The following is a 19691-nucleotide window of genomic DNA, read 5'->3' as shown; positions in this document are numbered from 1 at the left end:
TGCTCAGCCTATGATAATTATACTTGTGATGTAATGGAAAAGTGTTCTATCACATTTCTGTCACTGTGACTCCTGGCTCTCCCTGCATAGTTCTAAATATTATTAATGATTTCATAATGAAGTGATTGAACTCCTTAAATATTATTAAGGGGTTCATTCACCTCATTATGCTTTAATGAGGAATACTAGGCCCAGTCTAAATGACTGCATATTGCTTTTCACAAAAAAGAAAACAAAAGATAAAGGTAGGTCTTATAAGCCTGGACAGCATTCAAGGACAGGCAAACTAGGAAGTTGGCTCATGTGTTGTGATTTAGGGGGGTACATTTAGTTTCATTTCTCAGATGCTCAGCACCTCCATAACAAATCTGCCTAGCATTTCCTGGCCAAAATTCACATTGAGACATTCACCAGAAGCTTAATATGACTGCCTAGCAACAACTGAAGTTGCTGTTAATGGGTTAACTATGACTTCGCATACTGAAGTATTACCGTGCAGCAACAGCTAAAGACACATCCCAGAAACTGAAACATGAATCAATGTATTTATCCTTACACTTTGTATCATGAAGATATGCCAAAATGAATGAGGACTAATCTGCCCTGCAACCACCTGTGCACCACCATCCTGAACCTTAGCAGACTGGTGGGGCACATACATCTGTGATCCGCTTCTTTGCATTATTACTGTTGCTAAGGAACAGTTGTTAGTGGTTTTAGTAAAATGAATATTGGCAATGCTTCTGTGTCTGTTATTAAATGAAGAAGGTTTCAAAAAAGAAACATTTGTAAAGTTCTGGACATTGTGATAGTATGTGTCATGTTGCCGTATTCATTGTTGCTGAAGTAAACATCAGTGATTAGACAGAAATTATTATTTTTTTATTCTTTTGGCAGGAAATTGACTGCTGTTGCATCTGTCTAAAAAAATTTGGAATAGGCAATAGAAAAAATGTAGTAGATGGCTGTTTTGATCTGTGCCATGTTTGCAGCAAAACAGTAATATGTAGAAGGAACTTGGCATGGTTCCTTTGTTTAGAGAAAACCAAGGCACTGTGTTTAAAAGCATTAATATGTTTAATGTTTGGTCAGGGTGGGTAATGGCTGTTGGGCTACAGGTCTCTTAGTTAAATTGTCCAAACTGAAAAAGAAAAAAAATAGTTTAACTATGCTAATTAGGCAATTATTTTACTGTCAGGAATGTGTTAAGACTCTACATGCATCTACATCATTATGTGCATTTGTGATAAAGAAAAAAAAAAGACTGCCACTGCTAGCACAGCCTAACAATTACAGCAATCATTATGTCTCCTCTGAGATAAAGTGTATTACATTCTCCCTCCATAAGTTAACACAGGTACAATAAGACTTTGGGAGTCTTTTCTGCAACAAATGACAACTGCTGAAAGGAAGACTGCTGCTTGACTTTATCTTAGTGAGCAATTGTATGATTGTTCACAGATGTGTAGACCGGCATATGTTTTCACATTGTTTACTTGTTCTGTGCTTCATTTAGTTAAAAAGTGGAAATTAATCACCTAAAAATTTAGAATCCTGTACCTGAAGAAACATTATGTAAACTCTGTTTTACTTCAAGCAGCATTGTGCTCTGAAAAGTTTTGAATTACTGTCCCTTATTTTAGTATTGGATAGGTGCAACAACTTATCATAGTAAGACAGATGCCATCGCCTGCCATTAGTACTGGAACAGATGCTTTCTGCTTATTGAATAAGCCTGATTTATTTTTATTTTCTACATTTATGAGTGTGAAGTGCAGTTCAGTAAATTGAACAGTAAAACATTATGGTGAAGCTAGAAAACTATTAATCACTAAAGCTCTTTATTGGGTTCATCTGTAAATTTCTTAAATAAGAACAGCCATTTCTAAGGCTGTAATACCATTCCAAGTGCTTCCATTACAAAATCTGGTTAGGCATTATACTATTTACCCAAAACACTTCAGTATGACTAACTGGTTTATTTTAATTCTCCGTTGTTTAGTCTGGAGCTGTTCATTAGGTATTTTTCTTAACTTTTTATGCCAGAATTCATGCAGTTGTACTTCCCAGCTACTAATTACAGCAAAGCAAACTTCTTAGATTAGACAGTCGTCATCTTCCAGAAGCTGATCTGCTAGAGTAGGAAAGTCAAAGTTTATTCTAAGATAAATGGCAGTAGGATATTATGTATCATATCCATAAAAGAGAAAAAAATCGCTTTTGGATAAGGAAGGTTGGAAATCAATAATTAATGACAAGAAACACTCCATTGAACCCTGGTAGACTCTCAAACAACCATTCTGTTCCAGGGGACATCTTTCTCAAGTGAGTGGATCGTCAGGACATAGCAACTCTATCACTGCCAGCATTTCACTTACATCTCACAAAGATAACTTAAATGTTTCAAGTGGATTAGGTTATGTTAGCAATTTGTTGATAGGGTAATGGATTTATATTAGATGAGCAAATTTATAGTATTATTTATTTTGGTAAGCAAAGCATTTCCACATTATACCATATAGTTCACATACCTGCCAATCAGACACTGTTTTAAGGGGTCTAAGCAGTCTTGTTAATTCCTTATCTTCTGACCCTTCTATCTCTATGACAGTTTAAAAAAGCTTCTCTCTGGCTCAACTAATTTCTGAGGGCATATCATCTAGAGCCAAAGAAGCATTATATGACCTTAACTTGTCTATCAGCTCACTCTTGAAATGTAATGCCCTTTTTAGCATTTATTTGTTTAAACATATCACTCAATTTCAGAGATTCCTAACTAAAAGGATAAACAACTTTGAGACCCTCAGTTATCCAGGAAGACTGAAAACACTTCTCCTCTTTTCAGTTTCTTACAGAATTCTCCATAGTGATCTGTGTCTATCCTTTCAAGCCACAAAATACCAAACCTTTCTTAGCATCCTGTTAATTTACAGGATAACCCCTATATAGTTATGGAAAGTAAACATTTATTAATAAATAAATAACACACATTGGTATGATATATTCCTAACCCAGTGTATCCCATGACTCTGAAACAAACATCTTCTATACATCAAGAAGGGTAGCACCTTTGCCACCTTCAAAGTATACCTAGAAAATTGGACGGGCACCCTTAAATATGATTGGATTGGCTTTTAATGGTCTCTAATTTGATTGCCTAGTAATTGCACATACATTTATAAGTTATGACATATACCCTATGAACCTAGATCAGAATCCCAAATTATTATTCCATTCAAGGAGACTAAACAAAATAAAAAATCCATGGGAGATTAGCAGAAGTTAAGACATTTTTGTTAACTGTTGTCTGAAGCAACGTGTGCCTCAGTCCACTAGACAGTGTTTTTTCTTATTTATTTTTAAGTTGAAAACTGACATTTTTTGCAGTATAATATAATATTATTACATATTCATTGAATCCATGAATTTTAATGTTAAATTCTTCAAAATACCTTATAGTTAGTAAACATTATAAAATATTTCAAAATAAAGTAAACACTAATTATATATGCTATATACAAGTATAACATAACTAATTTACCAATAACTTTATAACCAATTGTTAATTCTTTACATGTTACATGATAATTTAATACATACTTCATTTATGTTAGGCCAGAATTTATAATTAAACACCTGTGATTTTGTTCTTAATTGTATATAGTTAATGTATTTATTGTGTATTGATTAAAGTAAATTAATTAGTTCAAAAACTAAAGAAAATGTGATTTTTTCCCCTGTTGTCATAATGATTTGTCTTTCTAGATGCGATAAAAAGGATACTGAGCTGTATTACTCATGTAAGAAGTTACACCGTAAGTAATATCATTTTATTTCATATTTATCAGTCCATACAGATTGTGTAAATTATTGAAAATATTGACAAAACTGTTATGGAGTTCATAATAAAAAACATGATCCCCAGACTCCATTGCTTTATACTGTAAGTTATAGCTCCAGCATGAACATGCTGAAAATGTAATACTGTTCTTTTTATTTTTCTGGTATACAAAAACATGATGCAAGATTTCCATGTGAACATTTAACAGAATGCTGAGTTTGTAGTTTGAGAAACTGAATTCAACATTAATATTCTATTAATTTATGTTGCCCCAGTATCTTTGTTTATAAATATGAATTCAAAATTTGTTTCCATAGGATCAGAGTGCCGTTGTTTAAATATGAAGTTCAAAATATTTCTGACGTTTATTCTTTATAAGGGATTTGGGTTTTATACCAGTTACATAATAATGAGCTAAGGCTGTTTTTATTTAACATAAAAGATGAAACATTTTCTCCATTTCTGGAAATCTGCTTTTAAACAGAAGCTTGGTAGCTTTAAGACTGATATGTTTGTATATATAGATCATATCTTTGGATCTCAGAGTACATTTATGTAATATATTATCAATGTCTCTATGTTTGCTATTTTATAAGCAGTAAAACCAGTTGATAAGCTAATATTTTTTCCAGTATCTCATCAAATAAAATTTAGAACCATCTATAACTTCCATTGCTATACAAAGGGGAACAGTGTAATTATTTGTTGTTTTTATAGCTAACGCATTTGTAAATGAAATTTTGGAAAATTTTTAGGGTATTGTTTATATATCTAGAGCTTTCTGAAGTATACGTATTGAGTTATGGGAAACTGTCAGCTAAAATAAAAAAAAATGTTTTATAAGATGCCACATTTTGTTCCAGAATGTTTTTCTTTTCTATTTCTACATAAACGTGTGTATTTGTTTTCATTTGGCTTTATTTTTAGTATATATGCATTGTATAATTTAAGTTTTGATAACAGTGCATATGTTTGTATATCTGCATGAGCTATACATGAATTATTTTAAGGTCTCGAGTGATTTCTATAGGCTATTCCAGGTTTATCTGAATACCATATAAAGGATAAAAGCATATAATTGTTCTCATATGGTTTTCATTTGGTATTAAAGCCATGGTTTGTAATATGTATAATATATTTGGGAACATCATCATGTTACTAGGATTACTCTGTTCCAAAAAGAAAAGTACATTTCATTCTATTTAGTAATTACTAAATTATATTTAGTAATATGTATTATTATTATTACTCACATGTGTTTAATATGCTCTCTGTTCCAATTACATTTATACATTTATATTGTAAAATTGTATTGGTAAAGTGACACAGTGACCCCATGCCCAAAAACAGGAAAAATTGGTTGTGGATGGATGATTTGATCTCTTGCAAGTTACATTCTTTATTTGAGTTGCATGTTATGCAAGAGGCTTGAAGTTTTATTTTCATTACATTTAAGGTTCGAGATCTCCATTAAACTTTGTGTAGAATCTTTGCTAATTAATTGTTAATATCTGATAATGTTGAGGTAATAATCTACAAACAGCAAGATTTTTAGTTGACTTTATTGTTTATATTGTGGCACTTAGTACTACTGCTACTTCTCACAAAACAGGCTAGTGATTCCATTGGTATTGTAAAATATTGCAAAAAGCATTGAAGGAAGAGGGCATTCATGTTTTGTCTCCATATCTATTACTTTTAGGGTTTTCTTTACTTTTGGTAAAAAAGACTTAATTTAACATAGGCTTTACATCCCTTATATAATTTCATAATTAAATATTTAAATCATCACGAAGATCACAATTTTCTAGGACGTAATTCAAACTTATCAAATACTTTTTCAATATCTAAGATTACAATAGCTATTCTTTGTTTAATGCACTAACTTGTCATTCTCTATTAGTTGTTTAGAGTAAGAATGATTGATTATTATCAATCATTGCTGGTAGATTTTTCTATTAATACTGGCATAAATAATGTATACACTGTATTTAATAATGAAATGGTTCTGTAGCTTGAATACAGGCTTCTGTATTTATCTTAAGTTAACAAGGGCATGTTCATTGTCTATTTCCATGTTTTATCTAAATGTACTTTTACAATTACCTTTTTAAATATAGTCAGTGCATTTTGTAAAGTTCTGGTATAAGTTCATCATTCCATTGCACTTTTAAAAAAATCATTAGTCTGAGTAGTTATTGCTGTTAAAGTGATTTTATTTGAAAAAAATATTTTATGTTCTTCTCATAAATTATTATGTGTACCATTTTTAATAAAAGTTTCTGATTTATCTATAGCTGCTATAGATATTTTAGCATCAGTAACATTTTACTAGTAAACTCTACATATATGAAGAATCTCCTCCAAATCACTGGTTAGTTTATTTGATTTATTTTTTAATTTCTAAATTTTAGCAAATCTATTGTTTCTTGACATTATTGTTGAACTGCTTGCTATAATATGTAAACCTTTTGGTGTTAAAGAATATCAGGTGATTTTAGTTTTTCTAACATTATTCATACTTAGTGGTTTAATACATCCTAACATTTTTACTCAGTATATTGACCATGCTTTTTATGGATCTTTTCCTTTATGAAAATCTGTGTTTGCTATGTGTAAGTGTTTTTGAATTTTATTAATTTGCTATCTGATTCCTTTTAAATTATATTTATACCAGGAGTAAATACTGCCATACATGTATATTCTTAATGTATCCAAGAAAACAATTCTGCATGTCTCATCAATGTTACTGAATGATAAGAGCATTTCTAATTAATTTTTAAATCAATTTTAAACTCTTCTATGTTGGTTGTGTACAATGGAATTTTGTTTCTTTCAGCTAATATTGATAGCAGTTGTTATTAATAACATACTGTGATCCAAAAGAGAGTAAAGTATGATATTAAATGATTACATTTTAGAACTTATTTCATTAGATAAGTATTGTATTAATGTCTGCAATTCAAATATGCAGGAATAATGTTTAAATTACATAGAGGTTGGTTCAATAACATTATGCATATAATTTTCCTTCTCGTTTAAGAGTCTTATCCAGTTATTTGATGTGTTGGCTTTTGCTGATAGTTTAGGTCCTCAACTGATACTTGTTTCTGATATTTTGACTATGCAGTTAACATCTCCACCCTCTATGAAGCAACAGTAAACATTTGAAATATCGGGATCCATTAGAATGTGTCTTAAAACACAAAAACTGAATGTCTGAAAAAAATGAAATTGTGTATATCAAGTCTGAGAAAGACAATTTCTGGAATATTCCCTTTTATCAGAGGAATGACGATTTTTAGACTTCGTATATATAAGTTTGGCAGGTGCAGGGGCTTGTACTCTACATCAGGGGGTGAAGGGGTACATTCCCACTTGCCAAAGGAAAAGAAGTTTATACAAGAAGAATGATGTTACAGATTTTCTCTCTTCTCCTGGATTTTCAATCTTTTTTTGGTTGGCATTACAACTGCTGACAATTTAACAGGGAGGTATAAATTAACAATTTATGTTATTTAATAATATATCTAAATATCTGGGTTTTATTTATTTATTTGCTATTTGTGCACCCAGAATGGGTACCCAGTAGATATTTATTAATGTGTATAGTCTATCTTGAACTTCAATTACAGTCATAGCAGACATTCATACTTTTACTTTATATATATATATATATATATATATATATATATATATATATATATATATATATATATTGCCTTACTCCTTTACCTTCCCCTTTCTCTTGTTTACCCATTTTCTCTCTGCTTCATTTAAAGCTTTTTAGAATTTTATTTTCCTTCCCCATTACACCTTCTTTCTCTCGTTTCTTTTTACTTCCTTTCACTTTTTCCCTCATTTTTTTCCATCATTCATCCTTCTTTTCCCATTCTCTTTTCAACCTTCCTACTCCTCCTCTTCATTTTAATTCAGTACTTGCAGAATATATAAAAACATAAAACCTATAATATAAATTATTAATATATTTTACTAATCTTATCTTATGAATGTTATGCTCATTATTATATTGTTTGTTTATGAGTCACACCACATTAGTGTTGCCTGTGATTACTAACAGAGGACTTGAAGCCCATAGATGATTCAAAGTCTTTAATGCATTTATCAAGGCTGTCATTTCCTTGATGTTTGTGTTTTTTTTTTTCTTAAAATGATGGTCCCAAACTCATTGTACTTTGATTCCCTTGGATACTGCTCACCATACAAAGTCTAACATCTATTGCATCAGCCTGTGAAAGGGAAACAGGCATACCTGGATTCAATAAGGTCTGATTCACCCACTATGACTGCTCCTTCCTGACAACTAACAACACATGCACTGGAAAATATGGGAAGTTGGTTCCTAGTCCACACTGCCTTGAGAAGGCATCTTATTTTGCTCATGTGCAGTCTTGACTAGAGAAATCAACAGAATGCTGGAAACCATGCATCCTAGAATCCTGAGAAAATCCTTTTCAGTGGTCATACATTGGTGGAGAAAATGTATGAATTGGTCATGGTAGAATGCTAGTTTTTGTGGAGGAAAAAGCCACCCATAAAGTTTACTAAGACTATATTTAGTAACATGGGACACTGACAACATCATGTTAAGAAGAAAAGGCTTACCTTCTAAATGGAGTAAATCAGCAACAACCTGACTCTTTTGCAAATGGTGCAAGCAGAAATTTAGCCATATGAGCTTGGAAAATAATTATTCTAAAGTCTAAGGTAGAGGATACAAACTGGGGGTTGGTATAATGGTTAAGGTGTTTACCTCACAGACGCAAAGTACAGAGTTTGAGTCTCACATTTGAAATGGAAATTGGCTAGATTTAAAATGGCCTGCAAGAGCAGCTAGCCAAATGCTTACTTATGAACACACACGCACGTATGTGTGTGTGTGTGTGTGTGTGTGTGTTTGTGTGAGTGTGTGTGTGTGTGTATAGCGGTCTACTTCATAACATTTAAATTTCATAACATTGAGACCGTAACATAGAAAATTCAAAACACTGAAAACCCAAAACATTGAAAACTCACAACATTGAAAGTGCACTTCATAACATTGAAAACTACATTGCACAAGTAAATAATATCACTTCCACCTACAACACCACCTAACTAACAGACTTTCTATGTTTCTGCAGGGGGGGCAAGCTCCCCTGTACCCCCCATGTAATTAAATATACTAACTCCAAGATCGCAGTACAGTGGAAAAAAGTTAATTTCCTAACATCAGTGTATGGTGATTGTTATAGAGTGAGGTTAGGAAATTACATTTTTTCCACTGTAGTGCAATCTTGGATTTGGTATATTAAATTTATGGGGGGGCAGATCCCCCACTGGGGGGGTCCAGGGGGGCTTGCCCCCCTGCAGAAATGTAGCAGAAAGTGTATTGTTTAGTTAAATGTTGTTATAGGTGCAGAGGATGTTACTTACATATGCATTGTAGTTTTCAATGTTATGAAGTACACTTTCAATGTTCTGCATTTTCAATGTTTTGGGATTTATATGTTTTGGTCTCAATGCTATGAAATTTCAATGTTGTGAAGTAGACCCCCACACACACACACACACACACACAGACACACGTATATATATATTTATACACACACACATATATATTCCCCATAATAGTCAAAAACTCTGCCATATTCGTCTGATTGCTAGTCGTAGTTAACAATTTAGAATTGGGTTATGAAAAAGGAATTTATGAGTTTGATGTGTATATATATATATATATATATATATATATATATATATTTTTTTTTTTTTTTTTTTTTTTTTTTTGGTGCAGGTGCCTGGCTGGCTGTCTGGAGATGTACATGCAGAACTGAAAGGATCTTTGGAAGCATTAATGACAGGAGGAATGGCCAATGTTTTTTGGAGTATTCTCCTGAATGAATTTGCAATACCCCTTTTGGGTGTGTGGTATCTCCTTCTCTTTCCACTGGAAGAATTCCTTCATTCTGGCAACTTTGTCAGAAAACATCTCCTTTATCAGAGTATGAGGAAAGGTCCTGCTCAGTCTCCAAAGCCATAGAAGTTGAAGATGATACAGGCCTTTTTTGTCTCAAGTGTTCTCTTTCTCTTTCTTACCATTCTTGACTAGCTTCCTCTGCCATTTCATGCTGCCCCAAGCTTAGAAACCATACTTTTTCTTATTTCTTATTAATTATACATTTTAATTTTAAAAGTCTATGTAGGACTTTTTGTCTCAAGCGTTATCTTGCTCTTGCTAAACAAAGACCAGCCATTTGAGAAGTTAATGGGAAATTAGAAATAACAGACTGACAACTATCCAACTATTTGCCATAAGCAAAGAGAAAATATACACTAGCAGCTCAGTTCTGATTTAGATAAATTTACAGAACTTAAAATAATGGCAGTCATTTAAAGCCAACACTGTTCAGATACCAGATATGTAAAAATATTTTTCTATTCCCTAAGCTTTACCTGAGAAGTGTAGAAACAGAATAATAGCTGTGTAACAAAATGTAAAGGAAAAGACAAATATATTTAGTTATGCTAACCATGTACATTGATTAAATATGTGATAAGAACATGGCTCTGGTGCGTTTGTAGATAAGATTTTATTTACCATAATGTTATCTACATTATCAAGTATTTATCACCACTGCACCATGGTGCCAAGCATTAATCAACATTCCATCCAATTTAGTAGATAAAGAAACTCTACCCCAAAATATTAACTGAAAAAAATAATCTTTAAGACTAACAAATGTTATCACAATCTTTTTAACACTACTAAAAAAAACTGTTAAAGCAAGAAAAGGCAATACATTACAACACAGAACTATCCTAGTTGAATGAAACAGATGGATAAGGTCATGAGGTCATGGCTACATTAAGATGGCTCCAGTTTGAGTTGTGATTTGAATCCTTAAGCAGTCAGGTAGGGTTGGAGTGATCAACCAAAACAAGTTCACCTATCCGGGGAGAAGGGTGGTCCTATCACTGAGTTACTAATGCCTAGTTAATGCACATTCTTTGTACTCAACACCATAATGGATATGTATGCTGGACATCAGCAAGCTGGAGATTATGGTGTCCACTCACAGAATGATGCATGTGGAGGTGGGGGACATTGAGGCTGCCATAGTGATATGTATGCATATGTCAAGTGCTGGTGTGGTGTTAGCCTATCCAAACAAAATGTCAATGAATTCTGCTGTCAAGAGGAGTTGGAATGTATTATAGTTCTCCAGTCTGGGGTCAACTGCAGACCTCACTTAAATCCAAGAGAGCTTGGTGTAGGAGTTGAAACCAGACCTTCAGGCCAATGGGACAAGAGCATTCCCAGATCCTCACTGGCAGGTGAATGCAGTAAGATGAAGGCACAAGCAGCCAACATCTGTGCCTATCTGAATATTTCCGTGTTGTTGGCTATCACTACAGGGTTATTAAAGGGACTCAATTTTCCCCAGAAAAGAAATGGGGTCACATTCTTTAAGAACGGGTTGATGTTTGGCAGACAGGAAGATAAAAAGAACATAAAAAAGTAGAAAGTCATCAATGAGACATTCCATTTATAAAACAAATGGAAAGTACATGATGTATTTTTATGTGTGTAGACTTCTGCTAATACCACAACCTGTGGAAAATACCAGTACTTTCAAATCTAATAGCTGGGAACAAAACATAGTGGAACAGGGTGAGGGTCTTGTTTGATTACTAAATTAAATCTCTCATACTGTAAGATTAGGGAATTCAGTGTAGGTCTTGTGGCTTTGCTAATAATCCTGACACCTAGCCTATAAAATAAAGAATGTAGCCTTCTTAGATATGTTAAATGCTTGGCAATTTCCATTTAATGACTGCTTGATGTTCTCATGGTTCATTCACATGAGTTTCATACCAAGAACTTGAAAAACATTTCAAACATCTTCAAAATGCAGAATAATTCTGTGGTGAAAACTCCCTGTGGTGACTGCAACTCAGGGCATGGGTTTATCCCAAAGACAGTGATCTCATAGTGGGTGAAATACATTTCAGTTGAGTGCAAATCTCTGGCCATTTTTGGTTGGCATTTTCCTGACCAGGTTTCTATTGTTGAACAAGCCTTAATAATATAATGACATGATCTTGTACAGAGGTTTGTGTCTGAGAAAGACTGGTGCTAAAGTCATGGCTTAAAACTCAATGCTAAAAAATGCATTATAGTACCTTTTAGGAAGCTGGCCACCCAGATAAATTATGCCATCAAGAAGACTAAGAGCTGACCCAGTAGTCAGGAATCTAGGAACATATGTAGATAGTAATCTGGCCTTTGACCAACATGTGTTCAAGGTAGTAAGAAAATCATTCTATGTCACCCAACTTACAAGTAAGGGCATGGCATTTAGCTGCAAGAAAGTCATAGTGCCATTTTATTTGGCCCTCATTAGACCCATAATTTAATATAATACCCCCCTCGGCATGTACCTAACCAGACCCATGCAGTATTTGGAATGCCCACAAATGCTGATTACCAAGAGAATCCAGGGCATAAACATATTGTCCTACATAGATTGCTACAAAGCCCTATCTATATACTCCATCTTCTACAGATTATTGAGAGGTGTTCTATGCATGGTATACAAGATATACTTGGATCCAGCTCTGATGGATCTTTTGCACATCCACAAAATGCATCAGCACTACCAGAGCTAAGGATTTACATTTTGCTTGCAACATAAATAGGACATGTTGTTGAGACAGACAGTGTCTCTCAGAGGATCTATTCTCTGGAACAGACTCACATCCATGTGAAGCAGAGTCCCTCCCTAACTCCATTTAAGCATAACCTTGACCAATGCATGAGAAATCAGAAATTCACCCTGGGTTTAGCCTCCATGACTCTGATGAATACAGACAGACAGTAAACTATGTTCAAAATAACATACCCCCTCCATATAACCTCTAGTAACTTCCTACCATACTCGCTCCTAATATAAATGACAAAGATACAAATGGACAAAACTGGGTTGTGTGGCTAGGCTTATAAAGGCCCTAATGGTCTTTAACATAGTATACACATGTGAGCCTATAAGAATGCTAAATGTTTGCAAAGGACTTTGTAGTGTGGATCACATTCAAGAGGTTTTTAAGCTTTAATAGTATTATGTTGTGAACTACAGTTTTTTCAGAGGAATGTTATAGTCAGCTTGGTTGTTCCAGAAGTTGTTATTTGTTACTGCTTTGGTGTCAACACTGTATTTTGTGATGGAAAACGGTCAGAAAACTAATACTACTTTAAATGCAGGCATGCACAATCTTTTATTTGATATCAATATAAAGACTGGTGCGAATCAGGAACTGATTACAGACTGTAATGAAGAATTTGATAACATCTTTAGAGAAGTTGAGAATGCAGCCTATAAGCTCAAGAGGCTGCAATGGCAGCAATTTCACATGGAAGTGTGTCTACATCATAATGTGATACCGAGGGGATTAAGAATTAGTTGTATGTCCAGCTATGGGAACACCTACCCAGATCTCCTGGCCAAATGGCAGGAGATTAACATAGAGACAAGCTTCCGATACATGCAGCTGCTAATAGACTACTTTAAGCCACATGAAGATGAGGTTTCTGCTCTTATTGAATGTAAGCAAAAGCAAATGGAAACTATGAGATTACCTGATAGCTGCTTGTTTAAGCTAGAAACCCTGCAAGATAAATTGGAAACCTATGAGAACAAATTGAAAAATAAAAAAATTAACAAACTAAATAGAGATTTTTTTGATTTTACTAACGGTCGCCTGTTTGAGCGGCCGAGGGATAAGAGAGCACCAGATAGAAAAGAACGCTCTGACAACATGGGTAATGTACCTGTGACATGCAGGACTGTTTCTAGTGTGAATGTACATGCTGAAGTACATAGTAATATGCACACTAATGGGCAACATCCTGAATTAGCCTCTCGTAATACTCCTAACAATAGGACTAATGGTAGTATAGTTAACAATGACTCTGGTATGCTCGAGGTCATTACATCGCTAATGGAAAATGATAATGCAGCGAATGTAGACACTGCATCGACAGGAAGCATTCAGCCTTCAAGTGAAATAGTTCCGAGCGTGATACCAAAGAAGGGATCTGTCCATGCACCTTTGTTACAGCAACTCCCTTTTTTATTAACACAGAAAAATGTCGGGAGATCCAGGTCAGAAAGCAGAGAGAGGAAAAAGAGAAAGGTAACTTAGGAACCTCAATGAGCTTAAATGAATTGATTTCGTTGGTAATTAATATATCCGATTATGGGTTGACAGCTACCCAAAAGAGTGTTCTGCAAAGAGGCTTGAGCTTTATACCCTCAATACGTCCTGACCTGAGTGAGTTAGTGACAGACTTAAGGTGCTTTGGTAGGAACGTTACGTTGAAGTGTCTTTTTGACAATGAAAATACTGGTACAAACTGTACATCGTCTGTGTTGAAAAAAACAAGTTCCTTTGTCCCCAGCAATCATCCCACTGTGGAGATGTTCTTATGGTTATGTGAGAATGAGGTGTTTGAATGGAGGTCAAAAGGAAAAAGTAAATAGTATTACAATTTAACACAGGATGAGTTTCAGGCATTAAAAGAATTGCAAACAATGAAAGAAGTTATTTTCAGGCCAGCTGACAAAGGAGGAGCCTTAATAGTGATGAATTCAATACAGTATGCCCAGAAAATGCAGGATATGTTAAGCCATAGTGATACATACCACAAAATCGAGAAGTATCAAGTAGACAGATTGATTTCCTCAGTAAAGAATGTCCTGTATGACAAATTAATGACTAGAGCAATTGATAAAAATCTATATGACTTTCTTGAAATGGTATATCCAACTATACCTGTTATCAAAGGGTTGCCTAAGATTCATAAGAACAGTGTTGACCCCCCTCTGAAACCGATAGTTTTGGGGACAGGATGGGTCACTGAGCCCATTTCAATCTATGTGGAAACTGAACTCAAGAAGTTGTTGCCTTTCGCACATACTGTCTTGAGGGACACTGGTCAGCTGCTGGAAAGACTGTATGAAAGAATGGAGCAAGAATGCTCCATAGACAACCTCATTTTGGTGACGATGGACGTCAACAATTTATTCACTTGCATACCCAACGATATAGGAATAGAAGCAGTAAGGGACTTTGCTTCTCATTTTGAAGTAAACATGGATGTGAACCTAGTATGCAGCTTCCTGGAATTGGTCCTGGAGAGCAATGTGTTCCTCTATGGTGAGAGCTACTATTGGCAGAAATGGTGGGTAGCCATGGGCACCCCCTGTGCAAACAGCTATGCCAATATAGTCCTAGCTGAATGGGAAAGGCAATGGGAAATGGATACGAAAAATGAATGGAAAGAATGCATCATCTTTTACAATAGGTTTGTGGATGATATTATATTCCTATGGAAGGGCAGTATGCAACGCCTAAATGATTCTGTCAACTATTTAACAAATACGACTAGCTTTTTAAGATTCGAAGTGAAAACATCAGCAAATGAGATTGAGTTCTTAGACGTGAGAATTTTAATGAATAAAAGCAAAGGAATCGGCACCACTATATTCAGGAAACCAAACTGGAGGAACCATATGCTATACCACAATAGCATGCACCCGAGACATGTTTTTCAGAATATTGTTGAAAATCAAGTGACCAGGATATCCAAGCTCTGTACTGACGATGATGATTTTCTGCAGGAACAAGACAAACTATTACAGAATTTTGCTTCAAGAGGCTATAATGAAAAACAATTAGTCATGAGTAAAGGCAAAGTAATGTCCATTCGATACAACAAAGGGCAACCGTACTACTCGAAACGGAAGCAGATTGATGTGAAGAAAGGTGGGAACAGCAACAGTCTCAGATGCATGATGACCTACAGCACTGACTCCTTTGATGTCCGTGAAACCATCAAGAAATTTTGGCCAGTCTTAACTGCTGACAATAAAATTAAGAGAATTGTAGGGGAAACACCTAAGTTTGGTTATAAAAACAAGAAGAACTTAAAGGATGTATTGTGCAGCTATGATGGAATACCTAACAAGCAGAGTACAGAAGGAAGAAATAGGTTAGGAACTTGGAAATGTGGCTTTTGCAAAGCTTGCAGCCACATTAAATGTTCCAACAGTTTTGTTCATCCGGTAACTAACAAATGTTATAAGTACTCTGGTTTTGCTAACTGCAACACCAAGAATGTTATATACATTGGCACTTGTAATTTGTGCCAAGTCTATTATGTAGGAAAGACCAACAGAAAGTTTAAGGAACGGATACTTTGCCATCTGTTAGACATCAAGAATAAAGTGGTAACCAATGCCCTATATGGACATGTGTCTGAAAATTTAGCTTTATGGTTATCTCAAATGTGACTACTAACCTCTATGGAGGAGACATTGTCAACAAAACTGAAAAGGAAGAAAGCAAATGGATCATGAACTTCAGAGCTAATTTATTTCCAGGGCTCAACAGAGTAGTTCCTATTAAACCTATTTTGAAATAGAGAAGCCTAATTAAGAAATGAAATGGAGGCTTAAGGAAGGCATGCATCTGATTGCTGAATGTGATTGGTTGAGCAATTAAGGATCTTTAACAGCAGTAAGTCAGGTCTACACACTAGGATCTGTAGAAGGTTTTTTAACTGAAAGCGCTTATCCTGTTTGACCTGCAACCTGAATAGCACAATTTGTGCTTTTTATTTCTTTGTTTTATTAAAGCCTACATTTTAACAGAACTTCTCAGTGAACTTTTCATTGTGGTGGAAGCCTTTTTTTCATTTTACTATTTTTCATTTTACTATTTTTGCCTATTAAGACTTCCTCTGGAGGTGGTTTTTGGTTTTGTTGTTTGTTCCAGAAGTAGGCAGATATGCTTGTATGAAAGACAGAGCCATCCAATAGTCTGTGAATTAGCACTGTTGTGACTATTAGTCTACTGTTAAAGATGATGTCAGTACTTAACCTGTATACTTGTCCAGTCATATGGCCAACTTCAGTGGCAGCAAAGGTGATTTTTGCTGCTGATGAAGAACTCCACATCTCTTGTATTCTGTAGCTATATGTATAGGATTTCCATGAAAAGCATTGGTACTAAAGCTTGAGTTGTACATCATTTCTCATTCATGTGAGGTAACTGTATTGCACTGTATTTGCATTGCTTTTTCTGAGTACAAGGCCTGCTGTGAGAGCTAGGATTGCAGATGACTGAAAGACTGTCAGTACTCCAGTGAAGTCGGTGATGTTAGATATTGAGCTAATACACTACAGTAATCAGCATATTGGTGCTAGCAGGCTCCAATCAATATTTTATATTCATTCATCAGGATTGTGAAAGGATAAGGGCAAAGTACCAGTCCTTGTAGATCTTCTGTATAAACTAAGCAAGATTTTAAAATTCTTAAGCAAGATTTTGAAATTCTTACTCCATTTAATTTGTTGTCCGCGGTAGTGGTGCTGCTGTAGAGTTGTCGCCTCACAGCAAGACGTTGTCCCATTCGATTCTCAGCTAGAGCATCTTCTGTGTGGAGGCATGCGTGAATGGACATGCCTTCGTTGAAGGTTGTGCATCAAGGCTGGTAACTCAGCACGTAAAAATCCACTACCAAACATTAGCGGACCGGAGTTCCGCTGTGGCGACCCCTAACCGGGATAAGCCGAAAGACACAACAACAACTCCATTTAATTTGTTGTGTCTTGTACATTAGATAGCTGTAAAACCATAGACCAGATGAGTTGCAACCCCCACCACTACCCCTGGAGCAATTTTGAAGATGTAAGCTGTAATGCAAGTTGTTAAAGGTTTTTTGAAGTCAGAAGAGCACATGTGTGTTAAAGTTTGATTCATGTAATTTTTAATGACAGTGTAGTATGACAAATTGAGTAACTGCCTAGCTGTTTATGACTGGTGTCCTTTAGGATTTTGGCTAATGGGACTCATAAATACTGTGGGGTGATATTTACTCAGGTCACTAACTGCCCTCTGTTATGGATGGAGCAGAAGCTCTTGCTTTCTAAATCAGGGGTACAAACGTTTCAGTCACACATCTGTTCTTTACTTGCTAACTAGGGATAACACATGAACCTTTCTCAGATTCAGCCTAGGAGAATTCTCTTGTTAAGTGACTTGCTCTTAGTCACACAGTAGGAAAATAAAGGTTGGTGGAATCAAACACTGCACTACCAGAAGCATCTTGTTAATTCTCTGCTCTAAATGGCAGACCAAGGTCATGGTAAGATAAGTTGAATGCTGCTTTTCAAGGCTGCTATGGCCACAGTCCTGGAGTGAATTGTTTTCAGAACACTCTGAAGCAGGAGATTTGCGTAAACTGATTCAGTGGTGTTTTACACCTAACTGTGAAAAAGAGGGCACATTTCTGCCTTCATATGGGTCTACCTGAAGTTAGAAAAGAAACAGCAGCTACTGTAATGGTGGCTAAAGGCTTTAGTCATATCCTTGTTGGTATTGTGCTTACACATTTGTATCTGAGAGTGGAACAGTTTAAATGGAGTTTGACTTGAGCAGTAAAACCTTTTACATGTACTGAATGAAGGTAGTGTGCTTACACATTTGTATCTGACAGTGGAACGGTTTAAATGGAGTTTGACCTGAGCAGTAGAACCTTTTAGGTGTACTGAATGAAGGTAGTGTGCTTACACATTTGTATCTGACAGTGGGACGGTTTAAATGGAGTTTGACCTGAGCAGTAGAACCTTTTAGGTGTACTGAATATGAAGGTAGTGTGCTGACACTGTTGTATCTGACAGTGGAACGGTTTAAATGAAGTTTGACTTGAGCAGTAGAACCTTTTAGGTGTACTGAATGAAGGTAGTGTGCTGACACTGTTGTATCTGACAGTGGAACTGTTTAAATGGAGTTTGACTTGAGCAGTAGAACCTTTTAGGTGTACTGAATGAAGGTAGTGTGCTGCCACTGTTGTATTTGACAGTGTAACTGTTTAAATGGAGTTTGACTTGAGCAGTAGACCATTTTAGGTGTACTGAATGAAGGTAGTGTGCTGAAACTGTTGTATCTGACAGTGGAACGGTTTAAATGGAGTTTGACTTGGGCAGTAGAACCTTTTAGGTGTACTGAATGAAGGAAGTGTGCTGACACTGTTGTATCTAACAGTGGAACTGTTTAAATGGAGTTTGACTTGAGCAGTAGAACCTTTTAGGTGTACTGAATGAAGGTAGTGTGCTGACACTGTTGTATTTGACAGTGTAACTGTTTAAATGGAGTTTGACTTGAGCAGTAGACCATTTTAGGTGTACTGAATGAAGGTAGTGTGCTGGAAACTGTTGTATCTGACAGTGGAACAGTTTAAATGGAGTTTGATTTGAGCAGTAGAACCTTTTAGGTGTACTGAATGAGGGTAGTGTGCTGACAATGTTGTATCTGACAGTGGAATTGCTTAAATGGAGTTTGACTTGAGCAGTAGAACCTTTTAGGTGTACCGAATGAAGGAAGTGTGCTGACACTGTTGCTCTTGCTTCAGTTTTGACTAACAAGTGTCAAAAGAGGAAAACACAGACAGGAATTTAACAAGTAAATATAGTTTAAAGGTTACATTTGTTAATTATTTGAAGTATCTGTTCTTATGTAACATTACCTAAGAAAAAGAAAAATGATTTGCAAGGGAAAAAAATCCTTTGCAATGCAATACTTGGAAACTGTTGTGTTTGCTTCAAAGGAATTTCAGTAAATAAGTGGTATATATGAAGTTGCCCGACATAGAAAGACTTGCATTTTCTGTAATACTGAATAGTATTCTATTGCTATAAAAAATGCTGGCATAGCACAGGGCACTATTAAAACTTACAAGGTAATTTAAGTTTGTAGTTTGTGTTTTGATGGATTGAACATACTAAGA

General features: G+C 35.2%; 1 protein-coding gene across 1 annotated transcript in view; it reads right to left on the bottom strand.

Annotated features, from left to right (window-relative positions):
* LOC122801177 (calsyntenin-2-like) overlaps positions 1-19691 on the bottom strand; it is an 843582-nt gene that overhangs the window by 257165 nt on the left and 566726 nt on the right. The window lies entirely within an intron of this gene.

Source organism: Protopterus annectens, chromosome 4.part1 (assembly GCF_019279795.1).
Source record: "Protopterus annectens isolate FY-2018-M chromosome 4.part1, PAN1.0, whole genome shotgun sequence".
NCBI lineage: Eukaryota > Metazoa > Chordata > Ceratodontiformes > Protopteridae > Protopterus > Protopterus annectens.
The sequence above is the reverse complement of the archived record's forward strand: the minus strand, read 5'-3'. Positions and strand labels throughout refer to the sequence as shown.